This window comes from Bubalus kerabau, chromosome 2, assembly GCF_029407905.1.
Source record: "Bubalus kerabau isolate K-KA32 ecotype Philippines breed swamp buffalo chromosome 2, PCC_UOA_SB_1v2, whole genome shotgun sequence".
Lineage (NCBI taxonomy): Eukaryota > Metazoa > Chordata > Mammalia > Artiodactyla > Bovidae > Bubalus > Bubalus kerabau.
Genome location: NC_073625.1, coordinates 32163849 through 32183596, shown reverse-complemented (window position 1 = coordinate 32183596; position 19748 = coordinate 32163849). Strand labels below are relative to the sequence as shown.

Below are 19748 nucleotides of genomic sequence, written 5' to 3'. Positions count from 1 at the left end.
CCCTGCCACCTTTACAGCCAAAGACAGAACTGTCCCGCCCCTCTGGTGAGGGTGAAATTTAATTATCCTTGTAACTAGCAGGGGAAAAAAAATCTACTTTCCTGAGCAAAAAATTTACAAAAAAATTTTTAATTAAAACTTTTTAAAATTAATGATTATCCAGATTTGTTTGTCAATAAAGACCTTAATACCTATTTGCAAAAAATGATCTTAATACCTATGGGTTCTTTGTAAATTTTTTTGATATTATAAATTTTGAAGAGTGACTCTAGAAGTTTAACCAGTAGGGCTTCCCAGATGGCACAGTGGGAAAGAACCCACCTGCCAATGCAGGAGATGCAAAAGATGTGGGTTTGATCCCTGGATTGTGAAGATCCCCTGGAGGAGGAAATGGCAACCCACTCCAGTATTTTTGCCTGGGAAATCCCATGAACAGAGGAGCCTGGCAGGCTACAGTCCATGGGGTCGCAAAGGGACTGAGTGACTGAGCACGAGGAGTTTGTGTGATTTCTGTCTTCTCTCCACTGCAAGAGGGATTTGACCTGCAGGTAGCTAGTGCCTTTATAGACAACTACCCACCTGACCACATCATTTCATCACTAGCCATCAATGAATGACTAAATTTTAGCATCTGAACAAAGAAAACAAATTGTTTATGTATATTTAATTTCAAAGATCTATGGCCTAGCTTTTGGACATCTGAGTTAGTTGTCAGTTTTTGAGAACTAACACAAAAATATGCTTTGGAGTTAAGTGAGTGGAATGATGGCTGGAAACAAATAGTCCAGATTGAAGAATTTAAAACAGTTCAATCATTTTTATTTATCACATACCCATGTACTTTCAAAGCACCTCCCCCAATGTGTTCTTATTGTCAAAACCTACAAATAAGTTGAACCTCAATAAGTTGCCAGCATGGACAAACACTGCCATCCCCGGGTGAGCCTGGGAATTCGTCTTGCTGTTTTGGGACCTTGTGTCCAACCTGCCAAGGATGAGTGGCACTCCCTCTTTCTTGGCCACTCCTGTGCACCTCCATGTGGAGGTTGACTCACATAGAACTAGGGTTCCACACACTGCTACGCACGCACTTGTAACATTGCCTTAGGACATTTGGTGGCTTGATTGGGCCCTCAGCTCTTGCTATGTACCCAGTTCCTGGCATCCCTACCCACATCTGACTCTTTTTTTGGGGGAGCGGGGTATGGAGTGATAGAAAAGAATAGTTTTATTGCTTTGTCATACACAGTGGGGCTAATGACCTCACAATTGTGTCCCAAGCCAGTGGGATTTGGTGAGGAGTTTAGAGCAAGGATCAGGGTGTGTGCAGGGCCTGCACTTTTTAATCTGGCCTCAAGTGGTCTCTTGATGAGCTTCTTGAGATTATCACATTGTGATCTTCTCTGGAATGAAGAACGCTAGCTTCTTCCATTTGCTGGGGTTTCAGTATTGTTCATGAATCTCCAGTGTTCTGAGTCTCTCTCCACTGGACATGGCAGCATCTCTGAGTCTCAGATCACCATGTCCTGCCCTGCATGATTGAATCGCTTCTGGTTAGAGGACCTAATGAAGCTCAGGTTCTTGATATCTCATTGCAGAAAGAATTCAGTGAGAGACAAAGTGATAGGTAAGACGTGGATTTATTCAGAGAGAAACACACTCCACAGACAAGGGTGTGGGCCATCGTCATCCGACCTCTTGCTGGCTGTCTGGATTTCTGTCAAAGCTCTGTGCTCCTGGGCCGGTCCTGCTCTCACCCATAGAGAGGAATGATCTCTCTTCCTTACCCACGTCCCTCCCACTTGGGTATCTGCTGGCACAGGACTGAAGCCTGCTAAGCCTTCTGGATAGTGTATTGCTTGATTGCCCCCCTGCAAGGCGTCCAGACCTCATTCCACACACCACATCCTATTCCCCTCCTCTCTGCCTGACTGGGCTGTGGAGGACCCAGCATGCTCCTGCCCAAGGTCATCCTCCACCCAAGGTCATCTGCCTTAAGACAGAAATCAGACCCAGTGCTTTGGACACACCATACATGTGACTGATTGGAGATGAAGTGTCATAAGTCTTCATCATGGGTCAGATTTCAGAAGCTACTTGTGTTTTTGGTGAAATAACATAAGGCTTCTAAAAATAAAGAAGAAAACTTATCTTTTAGAAATGAATTTGGATGTGGGTCATTTCAAACAGTTGTGAAATAAAGAGCTATATTGTGGGTAGATTTTCTGTAGTTTGGATCAAAGGATCACCTACATAGTATACTAGCCTTTTAGATTTACTGTAGACATCTGTGAAAAATTATGAATTGGCCTTTATTATGTCTTTTTTTTTCAAACCTTTATTTCTGTTCCAGTGTAAATGATAAGTGAACTTTACTGGAAAAAGGACCCGGAAATATGATTTTAAAATAAAGTTTATGTCAGCTTATAACAGAGTCCACACAGCTGTTCGGGATTTTTGTGCTCCTGACAAAATAACACTTTACAAAACAGAAGATAAAGTCTAAAATTTTATTTACAGCATGTAACTAAAGTAATTGTACAATTATTATGTACCAATTGGTGCCAGTGCTCTGTAATTTCGGTGACATAAACAGTTTCTTTGATATATTGGTTATTTTAAAAGGAACAATTACATGTAAGTGTATGCGTGCATGCTCAGTCACCAAGTTGTGTCTGAGGCTTTGAGAACCCATGGACTGTAGCCCGCCAGGCTCCTCTGTCCATGGGATTTTCCAGGCAAAAATACTGGAGTGGGTTGCCATTTCCTCCTCCAGGGGATCTTCCCAACCCAGGGATCAAACCCACGCCTCCAAAATCTCCTGCATTGCAGGCGGATTCCTTACCACTGTGCCACCTGGGAAGTCTATATTAACAGAAATATCAGTAAAAGTGGAAGTAACCTGACAAGTTTTTCAGAACAATTGTTGAAAATATTTATTTACAGCAGAGACAAAAAATGAAATATCACATTTCATATATGCATTACTAACAGAATACAACGCTGAGTTTAGTTTCATAATCAATTGTATAATTTTTAACCAAGCCTGCTTAAAGAAACTAAATTTTAGATTGACAGATACTCATTTACCTATTGTTGTTGTTTAGTTGCTCAGTCATGTCCAGCTCTTTGCGACTCCATGGACTATAGCCTGCCAGTCTCCTCTGTTCATGGAATTTTCCAAGAATACTGAAGTGGGTTGCCAGTTCCTTTTCCAGGGTATCTTCCCACCCCAGGGACTGAACCTGCGTCTCCTGCATTGACAGACAGGAGAGCCACTGAGCCACCAGGGAAGCCCATATTACTTGTTCCCTTAACGCCAAAAGCAGCTTCAAAACATAGGAGAAATCAGATGTGGTGCCTCTTCTTTTTTCCCCTTCCCAAATCCACAAATGATCAGTTTTTAAAATTGACTATCATGTTTTCAACTCTTTGGTGTGGATTATCCTGACGAATCTTATTTTGAAAGTGAACTACACTCCTAATGCCAGTTTTTACTAATGAGTCGATACTAAGTGTTTAGTGAAATGAGTTAAGTTGAGGACCTGGGGCTGGGTTTAGTCTCTGACACTCCATGTGGGCTCTTTGAGCTCAGATTTCCTCATTTATAAAATGGGATAATAATATTACTTTCTCACTGGGGCTTAAGAAAATTAATAAAAATGGTATATGTCAAATGTTCAGTCTAGTGACAGTCACACAAAGTGCTCAATGTTAGTTTTTATCACAGTCACATATATAACACAGCTAAAAGTGTTTGACTATGATTTTTTATGAGCATCTCTGAAAATATGGATTTGGTGCTTAACCATTAGCAAGAAGATAATCATCCCAGTTTTGGTTAAGCTCTACTTTTTCTTCAAGGCTTTGGGCCTATGTAGCAAAAGGTCAGAAGAACTCTTAATATTAAAGCTAAGTTGGTGCCAATTTGAAGTAACAGCTCACGCGTGGATTTTTTTTCCTAAAACACAATTTGCTTTGATTTGATTTGGTTCATGCATTTTTAAAAATCTTTTTCGTGGTGTGCAGTCATTAGGCTTTTATGCCTAAAGAACTAAATTCAGTTATAAGTAAAATTCGTTTAACAGCACAAGTATCATTCCATGTGGTTATTTATTTACAACATAAAATAGCCACATAATTCAACATATTTGATAGTGTCTGCTCATGGAACTGCGGGGAATTCTGCAGATCTCAGACAAGAAATGCTTAAGTTATAGAAGGCAATATCCATAAGGCTAATTATTCCTGACAGCAGCAATATGGCAAACAATAGGAAATGAAAATTCACGTTTAATGTGTGCCTTATTATGTGTCTGGGTATGTGCTTCTTCAGTGGAGCCCAATATTGAAAAGATGGCAGTGATTTAATGCAGGCATGGGTGTGGCCAGAAAACCTTGTATCTTTTCTTGGGAAGATATATATGGAAACAGTCCTTCACTTTTTAGCAATAGAAACTGTTTAAAATCCCATCTCTCCCTTTCCTTCCCCATGGGCTGCTGCTGCTGCTCAGCTGTGTTCCAAGTCAGCCCTTGATCATTCTCAGGGGATAATGTCTTGGTCCAATTTGAAAATAATTAGTTTTGTATTCAGAAAAGGTAGAATTAGATATACATGTAGAAGATTCCAATGTAGTCCTATATAAAAATTTACCTAACCTGTATCTGATATTTGTAGATGGGCATGGCTTAATTAGCATGTTAAATTGGAATTTTAATAAATGCTATCCATCAGTGACCAATTTACATAGCATTTATCTAGGGAAATGAGCATGCCAAATATCAGTCTTCTTGAGATTCATCTTGACCCAAGCGGTGATTTAAGATTTGAAAACCTTTCATTCCTCAGTTAGAGTGTTTATCTTCCTGTCTCCTAATGTTCTAGTTCAAATCCAGATCTGATCATTGGTGGCATCAAAAACACAGGGGGTATATATCTGAAGCATTCACAAGCCCAGGGGTCTGGGGAAATTCTAAAGGTGCAATGTTGTACCTATTTAATTCTTCTTAGATTCCAATTGAATGCGTTTTCTTCATATTACAGGACCTATAACTGTTCTACAGTATTTATTTGCAATTACTTGAGGCAATCCCCACCCCCCTGCCACCAAGAATCACACACAGTACAGTCATTCGTGTAAGGATCCTTTTCAAAATATTATGACTTAGGAAGATATTTGCTTAAGAACTTAGAAGTCTTTCAGTGCCCCACAAAATACCTATTGTTCTATTTTTTGACCCAATTTTACTAAGGAGAATTTCAAAACCTTGAAATAAGTTTGAAATTTAGACTGTGCCAAAGGAATGTTAAAATACTTTCTCTGATATCTTAATGATGTCCTCGTTAAAGAGTGGAGATATTGATCACTCAGGAAAGAATAAGCAGTACACTTGCAATAATCGCATAATACAATGTGTTTGTGAGCTGCGATTAGAGAAGAGTCATTGTTACTGAAAGAGAAGAACACTGAGGTGCAGAGACCTTGCTTGACACTGAGAAACATCAGGCATTTCCATGAGTGACAATGGACGACGTTAGATGGTAACGAAACCTGGACAGGAAAGGCGTCCAGTAAGAGGTAGGTGAGCTGTAGTCACATGGCTGTAGCTTTACCTTTAAAAAGCGACCAGAGTTAAGGTAAAGAAAACCTAAAGAGGGAAAAGAAATTACAGTTGTTGGATCATGGAGATGAGGAAAGAATATAATCTTTCTTGGGTCTTATTCACAAATGAAGGAAAAACACAGATGCTTTCTTAAGTAGTCCTTTTTTTGATGTACTATTTTTAGATGAGAGCTAAAATGTGGAATGACAGCTAATGAGGTAACGGTTATGTTGATTGATCCTGGTATTGTAAATACTGCTTGTGTTGTTTCTTTATCCATAATAATACTTGAGGGATTTGGAGGGACTGGAAGAAAACACGGGTGAATCTCTGGACATTCAGTCATCCCCTTCTTGGTTAAATTGAGGAAGAGGCTGAAGGGGATGGAATGTTCTAGAAGAAAGAGAAATTAAAGGGACGAGGGACGCTGTCCCAGAGGCAATGCAAAAATCATGATAAAAGTGGCTCTAAAGGGAGAAAAAGGCAATTAAAAAAAATTAAAATGTAAGATCTTGCAGTATCAAGTGTTTTGCATTTAAAAGTAAAGGAAGCCACATTAGGTATTCCAGATACGGGTTGTCCAGCCCTGGTGCATCATTCAGAGTTAGCTCAGGCCACTTGAGCACAGCTTCCAACCCCGGGGACCTCCTCCCCTCCCCGGGGCCCCCTGGCTGGCGTGGATGGGGTCCGAGGCCCTGGAGAGCACCATAGGCTCGCGCAGCAGCCCTGCCGCCCTCCCGGGGGCCCCAGGGCCGACCTGAGTGGCCAAGCGCCAGCAGCCCAGGCCGAGGGGCGATCCGGGCCGAGTCGGTCCCCGCTGCAGTTCCCAAGCGACACACACATGCACACACAAGCCGCGCCCGCCGCCGCCGCTGGACTCCGGGCCCTGCTGGCGACCCCTCCCGCCACCTGGACCCCCGCCGCCCACCTTCCCCGAGCAGCGCGTCCCGCCAGCTCCAGGACTTAGTTTGGCCGCGACGAGGGGGGCACGTGGCCACCGCTCGCATCCGGATGAAGTCCACGCTGCCGCCGTGTGAGGTTTACCGGGTGGCTACTCAGGGGGGTCGAGATTCATTCCTGTGCTGGGGAAAGAGGTTCTTTTGTAAGCACAGCAAAGTCGCGCTTCTGGAGAAAATCCGATTTGGAAAAAAATCTACTGCAACCTGCAAAAGCCCAGGAGGGAATATTGATGTTTGAGAGTCTGCGTGTCCGTGTGTGTGTGTGTGTGTGTGTGTGTGTGTGTGTGTGTGTGTACGCGCGCGCGCGCGTGTATGTGTGTGGAATACCTCCAATCGGGGTCTTAAGAGCATGCCCGGAACCAGTTTGGGATGCAGTTTTCACACGGCGTGGGGCATGGCCGTGGAGATGGCCCGGGCCGCGTGCATGCATGCATGCGTGCATGCGTGTGTCTGTGTGTGTGTAGAAGGGGAGGGTCAGGGGGCGGCAACCGGGAACGCTGGCGGCGGGGCGCGGGGCCAGCGGGGCGGCGGCGGCGGCCCGGCCTGGCCCGGCCCGGCGCGAAGGGGTTAAGCGCCGCCGCCGCCCCCTCGGCGGCCGGGTGTAAACAGAGGAGCCTCAGCCTATCATGTCTGGCTGCCGCTCGCAGCCGGAGCCCCGAGCCCGGCGCTGTAACATGATACGCTCCAGACCGAGGCAACTTGGCAACGCTGGGCTCGGCTCCGCACGGCCACAGCGAGGGCGCGCCGCGGCAAGGTGGGTGAGCGGCGGCCAGGCGGCCCGGCGGCCTGGGCGGCTCCTCGCGCGGCTGGATCGCTCGGCTCGGCTCGATCGCTTGTTAGCGCCCGGAGACCGCGGCGGCGGCGGCGGCCGTAGAGGCGGCCGCGGTCTCCTCCGCGGTGGGGTCGAGAGGGGAGGAGGCTCTCCGCGAGGGTGGGAATCGGGGCCGAGGCCACATTAGCATCAGAAATGAGGTGGCATTTTAACCCCTGAGGGGCCACCTTTTGGGGGGGTGGCGAGAGGAGGTGGAGGCTGAACTTTCTCCCGGACTCCTGAGCACTCGGAGCGGTTGCAGGTATAGCCGCGGGGAGCATGGAGTCTTTTGTTCCCGGGGATTTTTAATTAGGTGGCTGTTTTATGAGTAGTATCCCGCGCTCACCCGGGAGGGGAAGCTGGCGTTTTTCCTGCCTTCGGTGACTTTTGCGGTGTGCGGTGTTGAATTCGTGGGGGCGCGCATCTTGAGCTCGAGTGGTTTTGGATAATTTATGTCTGTTGGGTTTTTAAATCTGCATTGAGCCGAAATCAGTCAGTCCTTTGGTTTCCTGAACTAAAATCCATCATGCCAGTGGTTTCATGGGAGGGGTGGAAAGGCACAAAATCATCCGGCTAGTAATGAAAAGAGCAGTTTTTCTTCTGCGAAATAGCGTGTGAATTTTGCCACGAGAGGGTTTTTGCAGGGCAGCCTTTAAAACAAATCCAACTTTACCGTCGTGCTTCAGTGCAGGTTACTCCCGTGGAAGAATTAGTGGGGAATGATTTCTGGTGGGGTAGGGGGCGGGGGAGAAAGCTTGCGCACTATCTGTTGAAGTAAAATTCATTGCCCCATTTATGTATGTGTTTTACTGGAATAAAACAAAGATCTGTGGCAGCTTTCAGAATGATAAGTCGGATTTCCAGCCTTGCCCTGTGCTGGTATCTTTGCCCCCTCTGGGATATCTCCTAAAGGATATGTACAGAAATGTGTGCCTGGGTCACAAACTCATTCTGTCTTATGAAAGCCTAGTGTAATCAAATTCAGTGCCTTAAGATGGTGTAGTTGAAGATTTGATCCCCTTCCACTGAAGTGGAAATACTTTCAGTAATTGAAAGCAGATTCACGTCTGGAGTTGTACAAGCCAAGGTTTTCATTTTTAAAATAAACCTTTTGTTCTCTGGTTTTTCAGTGTTTCAGAAAGCCATCCAAAGACCTCTGTGTGCTAATTGTTAAAGTAGCCCTTAAGAAACGGATTGAAATTATCCAGAGAAGGCAATTGAGAAATACAGCTCACTTACTGAGCCTCCCTCCTGGTAGGAGACTATTTTAGTGCAGCCTATATTGTGCCACACATTTTCTTCTTTCTGCGGGTTCCCAGGCGTTAAGAGGCAACTGCACTGTTCAAAACCCCCAAACCCCAAGTAAGAGTCTGGCAGTTTTAAGAGGTTAAAAAAACTTGAGAAAGTTGGTGTTATCCCATTATATGCTGTGGGTTTACACAGTTGGATGATAAATTTGAAATCACGTGTGAAGTATGTTTCATTTGAAAGGAAGCTGATTAACGGTTAGAATGAAACTTACAAAATATGATCACAGGTTATTAAACAGGTTCCTTTCTCAGCTTTGGAGGCTAAGTGTTAAAAGCTTTTAAAAATTGACTACTGAAGACTGAAATTAGGATACATTGTAGACAAAGAGAGAGTCACTTGCTGTCTTACTAGCTGTAACGATTGAACAGGATGGTGGTATATAATATTGATACCTTCCTTCTTTAGGATAAGAAATCTGAAATGAATTGTGTAATTATGAGGAAAAAGTTAGAAGAGTTGTACTTTTAACAATGATAATTGAGATCTGGGAAAAAAAAAAGTAGAAAATCGTATTCCAAGTGTTTTTAATTACTACCTTCTTAAACCTATTTTGGTGATTGTTAATAAGATGTGAATGGGCGTATTTACAGAGCGTAACCTGGCAGTTTGATTTCTTAAAAATACTTGGTAAGTCTGGATTTTATCTGATTTCCTTGTCTTCTCGATTGTTAATCCTTTGAGCATGTTAAAATAAATAGGATGTGAATAACTTGGTCATGATTTAAATGATGTTCTTTGTGAACATGTCTCATGTTAGAGTCCTCTTTTTATAAAATCAGTATTTAAAAGACTCAGCAAATCTCTATCAAATAAAATCTTAGCTACATTTCCGTTGTGTCGCATCACATTTCAGTGGCCTAGTGTGTGGCATAATAGAATTTAATTTTCCTCAAAGATCGAGAAAGAGGAACTCAACTTTATATGGACCTTTGCAGATGTCTGAACACTGATTTTCAGTGTAGGATCCTTGTCTAAACATTTCAACTCACCCTTTCTGTGACTTCTCTTTACTGTTAGTTTTTATGTCCTTATGTATTTTTACTTGCTAAGGGATGTGCACAGGATCTTCTGTCATCTGAAATAACATATTCAATTTATCACAGGATTCCTTTCTTTCATAATGTAGGGAAGTGGCAAAGGAGGCTTGTCTACATGCAGTGATCTTGATAATTAATGCCATAAAATAGATTAAGATGCTGTATTCCAGGTATTCATTTCCTTAAAAGGGCCACCAGAACAGCGTTGCTAAGCACCCATCACTATTGCAAGTAACAGAAAATGACCCAAATTAAAAAACCTGTTCTAAGCTGTATTCTTGCATTTTCTAAAGTGTATTTCAAAAGGTTTAACCAGACTCATTCAATTAGTGGAGGAAAAAAGATCTATTTTCAGTTCTGATCAGCAATTAAGAGATTGGGCTTTGGAGCATCAGCCCCTTTATCATTTATTCTATCTTCTAAACTTTAAACAATTATGGATAAAAATCTTTATCCATATGTGGTCTTTATTTTTAACAAACCACCTTTTGGACAATCTAAACCTAAATGCTAAATGTAGAGCAGTATATTTCTTTTAAATTTTTGTCTAACAGTAGTTTTTATTAACTTTTCCCTCTTTTTATAAAAGTTTATATTTTACGCTCGTATGGTATACTACTGCTTTACTCTGGATTTCTTACTCTTTGGGCAAATATGTATATGCACACACACATGAGTACGTACCTGTGTAGTTTAAAGTATAAGTGGAATTATTTGATCTTATCCTAGATATGAGTGCTTTCGCACCAAACACTTGAGAAATAAAATATTTAGATATTGTGCATTTGGTACTATGAAGGAGACAGAGTGATATGTCGAAGTGAGAACGTAAGTAAGTAAATCAAGGGCGGTAGGATTTTTTTTTCTAAGCATAATGTTAGCTGTACCCTTCTCGGTTAGCCCACAGCTTCTACACAGTTAGAGCTAAGCCACAACTATTGGAGTGTTTAATGAGTTAGGTCTTCCAGTGACCTGGTTCTTAGCTGATTCCAATAGCAATCATAAATACAAGTTGAGGAACTTCTCCAAAAGGATTTGATGGATAAGGGCTGTTAGAGGAATGGGAGAGATGAGCCAGGGGTTCCCAAAGGCTTAGATTAGGGTTATCAGCAAGTTTTTTGCTCTCACATTGATTTGGACAAATCCATGGACTTCCCTGGTGGCTCAGAGGTTAAAGTGTCTGCCCGCAATGCGGGAGACCTGGGTTCAATCCCTGATCAGGAAGATCCCCTGGAGAAGGCAATGGCAACCCACTCCAGTATTCTTGCCTGGAGAATCCGTGGGCAGAGGACCCTGGTGGGCTACAGTCCACGGGGTCGCAAAGAGTCAGATACGACTGAGCGACTTCACTATCTTTCTTTTCTTTCTTTCTTTCAAAGCATATAAACATAGACATTGTTATCCATCTTAAGTGATTATATATAAAATGATTCCATATCCTCAAATACTGAATATTTTAAAGCCAAAATGACACTTGATTCTGTTTTCTAAAAGAGGTGTTTTATAGTAAATACTCATGATAATTTAGTTTTATCAACTTGCTTGGCATTACAGATTTCTGTAGTAATATATAATATAAAATAGATGAGATTTGTATGACTTTTGTTGTAGTTTTCTCTAAAATGAAAATTTATTAAAATATTTATGTTTCAGGCCTTTCAACATGAAATCTCAGTTTAGGTATTTGGTAGGTGGTATTTGTTTTTTGACATGTCAAAATTGGTTTTCCCCTGTAGAGATCAACATTTTGATGTGTTGAAATGATTAGGTTATGTATATTTTTAGTAAACCTTGAAATTATACATATGTTAAGATTTAGAAGAAACCACTTGTTTGAAAATTAGTGTTTATATGTTGATTTAGTTAGAAACCTAGCTGCTTAGTTACCAATCCTGTATATGTAAGTTTTGAATTATCTACTCTTACTTTTTACTACAAAAGGATGGAAACAGCGACATCTTTGGTATCACAGAAACCATTTATGCATGGATATTACTGATGGGAAATTTATTTCCCAAGGGAAGAATAATAATTGAAAAGTGTACACAAATATTTGAGGGCTCATCACGTTTAAATAATAGTTGAGTTTGGGAAACCAGATGCTATGCTATTTTAAAAAGTTTCCCTATTAAATGTTATTATTCCCCTCTCTTAAATAGTTTCACATAAAAGTCTTGTTTTGTACATTTAGAAGCCAGGATGTATTACAGAGTATTCCAAAATGACTAACAAAAGCTGATATAGAGCAGTGTTTGCATTTTTTCTATTCAGACATCTTGATCTGAAATTTTAAAAAATTAAAATAATGTGTGGATGTTTCCATGACACTTTGTCATGGAAAAAGGAGCACAGCTCCTTTTTTCCATAATCTTAAACTTTCCGGAGGGGAGAGAGGGAATCCGCTTCTTGAGACCTGTAAGATAGAGCCTGGAACTCTTTTTAAGCTTTTTATGTGAAATAAAGCAAAACTTCTGTACATAACAAACTTATCACTGTTAACCTTTTCTAATTATTTAACCATTATTTCATTTTACCTCCCGCTTAAAAATTGTACATTAGTGAAGTCGACACCTGGCAGTGTTCTTAAAAGTTTGTCTTTCAGTTCTTGTAGTAGTAGGGGGTAGTACCATCTCCTTAATTATCTTTGTTCAGGGAAATGCTGAAAGGCCAGGGTAGTTAAACAAGGCCATTTGGATTTGTGAGCTCGAAGTCAGATGCAAGGAAAGCGGTTAAATGCATTATCATCTTATTGAGCCCACCATCAGTAGAGTGACCTTGATGGAGGGAGAAAAAGCCATTGGCTTTTTTATGACTGCCGCCTCTGCTTGGTTTATCACTGACACGTCGTCACATCCCACTTTTCCTTTTCCTTCTTTGTTTTTTCAAATAGTGTTTCCTCTCATCATGGGCAGTCCAAGGGAAGGGGACTATTAAAGATTCACTTCTTTTTTATTGATAGTAGATTTTCCTTCGTATGTTCATCTCATCTGTTGATAGGTATGGAGATATTCCTTCATTAAAAATTAAGGTGATCGAGCTGACTGACCGTTCTGTATTTGCTTTTAAGGATCTTTTAATGGTGATGATTAGTCTCTTTGCAAAGAAGCTGCCATTCTGCGACTTTAAAACTGTTTCTCAGCTATTAAAAGGAGAGACTTGCCAACCTCAATTTTAGCAGTGGGAATCATGTTTGTTTTAACAAGTGCCTAAGTATGTTGACTTGATCCGTCTTCAGGTTTTAATAGTTCTGTTGCTGCTGTTCTAGACTCATCACTTCCCTTAAAAAAGGCAAGACCAAACCGGAAGATTTATAGTTTAGATTTGTTCACTTTATGGCGAAGATTTTCCTTGTGATGTCTTTTATGTCAACTCCATTAAAATGGAATTCTAGCATCAATATTTGAACAAGTATTGTTCACTAATAGAAGAGTTTTATTAAATGCAGTACAAGATCTAACATTTCTGGAAATGCCAGTTAAAGCAATTAAGTGCAGCACAGAAGATTGTTTTCCTAAGCAAAGCCCTCAAACATACCGATTGGAGTTCATGCTTTACTTTTTGCTGTTTATTAAGTTAATCAGAACTAAGTATAAATCTTATCATAAAAAAGAAAAAGGTGGGCCCATTAGCAAAATTCCTAGAATACTATTTCAAACTTGGTTAGAGGTATCACCCTACCATCATGCTATAAATTATGTAACACTAAAAATCACCAAAAATAGTACCATCAGGCAAGTCACATTTTCTTGATCGCAAAGGATTATGTCTTTAAGGATTTTTTAAATTTTGAAAACGAACATGCTGAATTGAAATATGTTTAAAATGAACCCCCCCACCGCACACTTCTCTTTACTTTGATCTCACAGTCAGGACCTGAATTCAGGCTCTTTTCCTCTCATGTGTAGACTTTTTCATCAGCCTTCTAACCTGGTTTCCCTGCCTTCTCTCTCTTAATCCAACCTCCACACTATGATCAGAGTTGTCAGTTTGAGTCATACTTCCAAGCCTGGCACATCCCTGCCTAAAAATCTTTGTTATGCCCTTCGGGTTGGATCCAAATTTCCTTAGTATATTTAATCAGGCCTTTCTCGTCATCCCTCCCTCTGCCTTTTCCACTTGTACCTTTCCATCCATGCTTCAACAGTTTCACTTGGTCAGTGCCACTTACACCTTTTCCTGCCTTCTCATGGATCTTTCAAGATCCTACTTGCTGGGCATGTCTTCTCTGAAGCCTCTGCTCTTTGCCCCAGGTAGAGCTGGCTGCTGCTTGTAGATTTCCGCGCACCCGGGACAGGTTTCTGTTACTACATACACATTATGCTGTAATTGTTTACAGCTCTGTCTCCTCCACTAGGGGGACTTGTTCTTTCAGGTCACAACTGTGTCTCACTCATCGATACCCGCCTGCAGCTGGAAGCTGAGAAAATAGTAGTCATCCAATAAATGTTGTTGAATGCTTATTGAACGAGTATTTTAAATACAACTTCACTTCTTGGTAATGGAAGGTCATCATTATGCACATCAATTATCTTGTTCTCTGTAAGCGTAATGGTTTTGTCTGAAGTTGGTGAGGGTTAAGTATCCATAGTCTAAAGCCCCACTTGGACAGTGTTTGCTATTACTTTTAGCTATCATTTTTGAGTCCTTAATCTATGCAAGATGCTTTATACATATCATTTCATTCTCACAAAATCCCTCTTCGAAGGGATTTCTGCATTGTACTGATGGGCAGATTCTTACATAGAAAAGTTAAATAAATTCAGCATTACACAGGTCAAAAATGGTGAAACAAAAACAGAGATCTGAACGTAGGACTGTGTGAGCTCTGTGATTGCAGACCTAGTCTAGATATTACACTGCTGAGAATTTTTAATGACCTGTGTCGTTCAAGTATAAGTTTTTAGATAGGTTTTTCATTTTCTTCCCTTGTCATGCGGTCAGCTTTTGTTTCTTGTGGCTCAGCTGGTAAAGAATTTGCCTTCAGTGCAGGAGACCTGGGTTCGATCCCCGGGTTAGGAAGATCCCCTGGAGAAGAGAACAGCTACCCACTCCAGTATCCTGGCCTGGAGAATCCCATGGACTGTATAGTCAATGGGGTCGCAAAGAGTCGGACACAACTGAGTGACTTTGACTTTTACTCTGTCAAGAAACGGCCAAAGTTATTCTGTTGTTATAATTTTTGCATAAAATAGCAATGGAAAGGTTCTGAGCCAAGACTATTCTCAGAGCTAATTTTATTAGCTTTATGAGTTTTGGCCTTTCAGAAGCCTTTTTGGTCTAATGCCTCCATTTCTCTGCATTTCTGGTCAGATGAGAATTTGGGGTAGCTAAATTCCAATTAGGTATTAGGTGTTTGAGTGAAGCAGAATATTAATTTCCATAGTTAAGGACTTTTAAGAAAGCCAGTACACTGAATTAAAGTAAGGAAAAAATTTTGCTAACATTTCATGCATGGATACATGTGGAACTTAAACTCACTGATAAAATATTTGTGATTCTGATTTTTTAAACTGGTAAACATATCTGGTGGCACTCTCTTTTGGATGGGTAAAGCAAGGAAGATATATCCTTTGGAATATATATTTGGAGCAATAGCTAGTACACACTTTAATGTTTTTGTTACCAAAAAGTTAACAGGTAAGGCATGCCAGAAGGACCAAAAAGAGACTCCATATTTCTACTCTTTCACCCCATCTTAATTGACCTTAAGAATAACAACAACAAAAAAACCCTCATAGAATTAAAAAAATTTTTTTTTACTAACTCCTCCTGTGAAATTGAACAGAATTAGAAATTTTGGGAACTGAAGAGAATCTTCAAGATTACCTAATCTGGACTACATATTTTATAAGTGGAGAAGCAAGTCTAATATTTGATTTCTTGTGTACTTTGTCCTCATCTCTGTGCTAAACCTTTTCTGTGGATGTTCTTTTTATCTCACCTTCAGAATGAGAGTTAAACGCTCTTACAAGCTCCATTTCAAAGAGGGGAAACTTGAGGCCTAGAGGAGTTATGTACATTGCTAGCCCTTGATGCTGGGAAAGATTACAGGTGAAAGGAGAAGAGGGCGGCAGAGGATGAAACGGTTAGATAGCATCACCAACTCAGTGGACATGAACTTGAGCAAACTTCAGGAGACTGGAGGACAGGGAAGCCTGGTGTGCTGCGGTCCATGGGGTCACAAAGAGTCGGACACAACATAGCAACTGAACGACAACGACAGTTAGACGTGGTGCATGTGCCTACTAGGAGCTCCTGCTCCCCCTTGAGGATGATTGCCCCATCCCTCCATTGGAAGGAAGTGGAACCCAGAATCCTTTCAGTCCACTCTGGCATTAAGACAAATTGTTATAACACCTCAGAACACCTGAAATATAGAAGATGGCTTATGAAGTATTAATATTCTTGCATGCTCAGTCCCTCAGTCATGTCTGACTCTTGAGACCCTGTAGACTGTAGCCCACCAGGCTCCTCTGTCCATGGGGTTTTCCAGGCAAGAATACTGGAGTAGGATGCCATTTCCTTCTCCAGGGGCTTTTCCTGACCCAGGATTTGAACCCACATCTCCTGCATTGGCAGGCAGATTCTTTATCACTGAGCCACCAGGAAAGCCCCAATAAATATTCTTACTCCCTATTTTATAGATGAGAAAATTGAGGCTTAAAGAGATTAAGTGATTTGCATAAGGTTATTCAGCTACTGAAGAATAACAGCAGGTTGCTCCTAATCTCAAATTTTATATCATCCTTTATTACTGAATTCTGCCTTCACTTTAAATGTCAAATTAGATTTTGTTATGACTTTGATCCTAACTTTGCTTTATATGTAGCTTCTTTCACTGTTATAGAATAGAATTTTGCCACTGTACAATGGTTCCTAAATATGGTCACCATTGAATGTTACTATTTCCATATCTGTTCAAGGCAAATCATGTAATTTATCAGCAAGTACGTATTGAAAGAGTATGTGTTTAGTGTTGTACTATTTTTAATCTTCCTTAGTTTTTTTTTTAGTGAACCATGATCATAGATGATCATCTGTGATATAGGTAATGTTCACACCTTGGTTAATATCCAGCAATGATTAGCATCATTGATTAGAAAATTAGTAGATAATGACTTTATTGACAATTCTACTCCCCATTTAATGGTTTATTTAATTGATGACTAATGCCTTTACTCTTAAAGGCTATTAACACATCAAAATGGTAATTATTGAACCTGGCAAAATGATAAATTATGTTTGTGTTGATTTATTTGTGCCCAAGGATACGCTGGTGGGTTTTTTTTTTCTTTTCTTTCTTTCTTTTTTTTTTAAGTTTTGATCTGCTAAGAACTTCTGCTTAGGAAGTCAGATAAATTAGCATTGAAACCATTATCTGGTGGTATGACCTTGGAAAAGTTGTGAAAAGAGGGAAATAAACCAGATCAGGGGCTTCAAGCGGTGTGGATTGTTGCCAAAGTCCTGTAGAATTTCTTCAGTTGATTCAACATTCTTTAAAAAAAAGAAAATCAGACAAATGGTAATAAAACACATCATGTACAGTAAAATATACAATAAATATTTGCATTGTGTGCTCATGAGTTAGCTTATTTTCATATATTTGTCCTGCTTCTATGCGAATATTTGGATTTCTGTGAGGGTGTCTTTGGTGAGGGAAGTTGGGGCTTTATGCTGGCTTTTTTGTTAATTTGACTTGCCTAAGGAATAGGAAGAAAAGACGTCCCCTGCAGAGCTAATCTGAGAAAGGAGGATCCTTTCTCACCAGCTTCCAGGGAAACGGGGCTTGTGCTGTGGAGCATGTATGCCTGCTACACCTATCTTTGGTGGTGATAGAGATTCTGAAAATGAAGGTGGTTGTGCTCATTATGAATAGATAATTACTGTTCTCAAGTTTCATCATAGTACCGTGACCAAAACTTTTTTGGAGCTATTCTTGAAATTGAGTTTATTTGCAAGGCACAGACAAAAATAGTTCTTGTTATACAGGCATGTCTCATTTTGACCAAATATCAACTTAGCTAGTTTCACTGTTTACCTTTCTTCACGGGCTTGACAAACCAAAGTTTGGCTATTTCATAATATTAGATCTCAGAAAGAGTATTTACTAGAGATAAATATATTCCATGAGCCCTTTTCAAAGGAGGAATATCAACGTTATATTGAGATATGATTGCACTCGCTGAAAAAGGTGGTAAAGCCTGAGGTGGCCTGTATAAGGCAATGATTTTCATGTGGATAAATTCTAGTATTTTTTAAGATTTGAGTGGCATTGCATTCAAGATAAAGAACTGAACCTTTAATGGGCAGAACAATTAAATATAGAAATTGAGAAACTAAAACTTTATAGTTGTTTCTAATGTATAACTGTTTATTTTAAACAGTTCTTAGACTTTTTTAAACTACTAAGGCCTATAAATATGTGATAATAAGTTTGATTTCTTTAAAGTATATTTAAATTTCATGCATATTACTTCTCATACAGAAAGCTAAACTCAATCTTTACTTTTATGCTTCCAGTTAGAAATGGGGACTCAAGGTGCCAGGTCTTTCATAAACTGAAAAAAGATTATTTACTTTCATGCTCAGATATCAATATAAAAACACCTGGTTTATTTAAATGCTGATTTATAATATTTATTTATTTCAATATGCCTCAGTTTCTCAAGACTAGGCATTAGAATTGTAAATGTACAGTATCTTTCCACCTCAGTGAAGGCAGAACATGGATAAAGTTAATACTAAACATTTTTACAGTGTATCTATGGAGAAAGTAAGTTGGTAGTATCTTTGCATATAAAAAGCATCTACTTGTATGTATTTTATAAAATGCATCTCCAGCCCCTATTTCTGAGAATATCTCAGTTAACAATAACAAGATATCTACCTGTAAGTGCCTGGGGTCTAGTTTAGACTCTTAATGAGATGCCTCAATGGAAGGAGACCACTTGAAGATTTTATTAATCTCTGTAGTGTGGAAATGGAAACACTCTGAAACAGAGATACCTAGTTCTAAGGTCTGATAAAACCACCGTGACCCTAGTACAGAGAACCTTAAAACTGAGTAAAGTTAAATTTGAGACAAAATTATTTCTCTGTTCTTATATTCACCAAGAGTAAAATTCTGTATATATTAAGCTGTTCCATTTAGGAAAATTCTTCTGTTACATGTATTTTTTGACAGTTTGGTAACTCATAAGCCAATTAAAGACAGTATCTGAGAGTCAGATGCACATTGTCAAAATATATGTCAACCATGAAAATCAGCCTGCTTTAACTTTGCTGCTGCTGCTGCTGCTAAGTTGCTTCAGTCATGTCCGACTCTGTGCAACCCCATAGACGGCAGCCCACCAGGCCCTGCCGTACCTGGGATTCTCCAGGCAAGAACACTGGAGTGGGTTGCCATTTCCTCCTCCAATGCATGAAAGTGAAAAGTGAAAGTGAAGTCACTCAGTCGTGTCTGACTCTTAGCGACCCCATGGACTGTAGCCTACCAGGCTCCTCCATCCATGGGATTTTCCAGGCAAGAGTACTGGAGTGGGTTGCCATTGCCTGGCCAAACTATTTGAGGTGGCAAGCTGAAATACACAGGAAAACACTGAAGTTCTGTGCCTGAGAAGGACGTGTATCACATACACATCAGTGGTTGCTTAGGGGCCGGAGGAAGGGAGAGGGAGGAGAAGGATGGGAGGAGAGCTTGAGGGGTTTACAGCCACCTCGGTCACATTTCCCTCATAGCTCAGTTGGTAAAGAATCCACCTGCAATGCAGGAGACCTGGGTTCAATTCCTGGGTTGGGAAGATCCCCTAGAGAAGGAAATGGCAACCCACTCCACTATTCTTGCCTAGAGAATCCTGTGGACAGAGGAGCCTGGTGGGCTACTGTCCATAGGGTTGCATGGAGTCGGACACGACTGAAGCAACTTAGCATGCGTGCATGCATTGGAGAAGGAAATGGCAACCCACTCCTGTATTCTTGCCTGGAGAATCCCAGGGACAGAGGAGCCTGGTGGGCTGCCGTCTATGA

At 40.6% G+C, this 19748-nt stretch overlaps 1 protein-coding gene and 1 long non-coding RNA gene across 4 annotated transcripts in view; one reads left to right on the top strand and one right to left on the bottom strand.

The window, feature by feature from the left end:
* TENM3 (teneurin transmembrane protein 3) overlaps positions 1-19748 on the top strand; it is a 532144-nt gene that overhangs the window by 186532 nt on the left and 325864 nt on the right. The window lies entirely within an intron of this gene.
* LOC129643200 (uncharacterized) lies at positions 3137-6957 on the bottom strand. The gene is made up of 3 exons (XR_008710143.1): positions 6891-6957; positions 6533-6686; positions 3137-3254 (listed from the first exon to the last, which is right to left on the bottom strand). It is a non-coding gene; the product is annotated as an uncharacterized LOC129643200 (long non-coding RNA).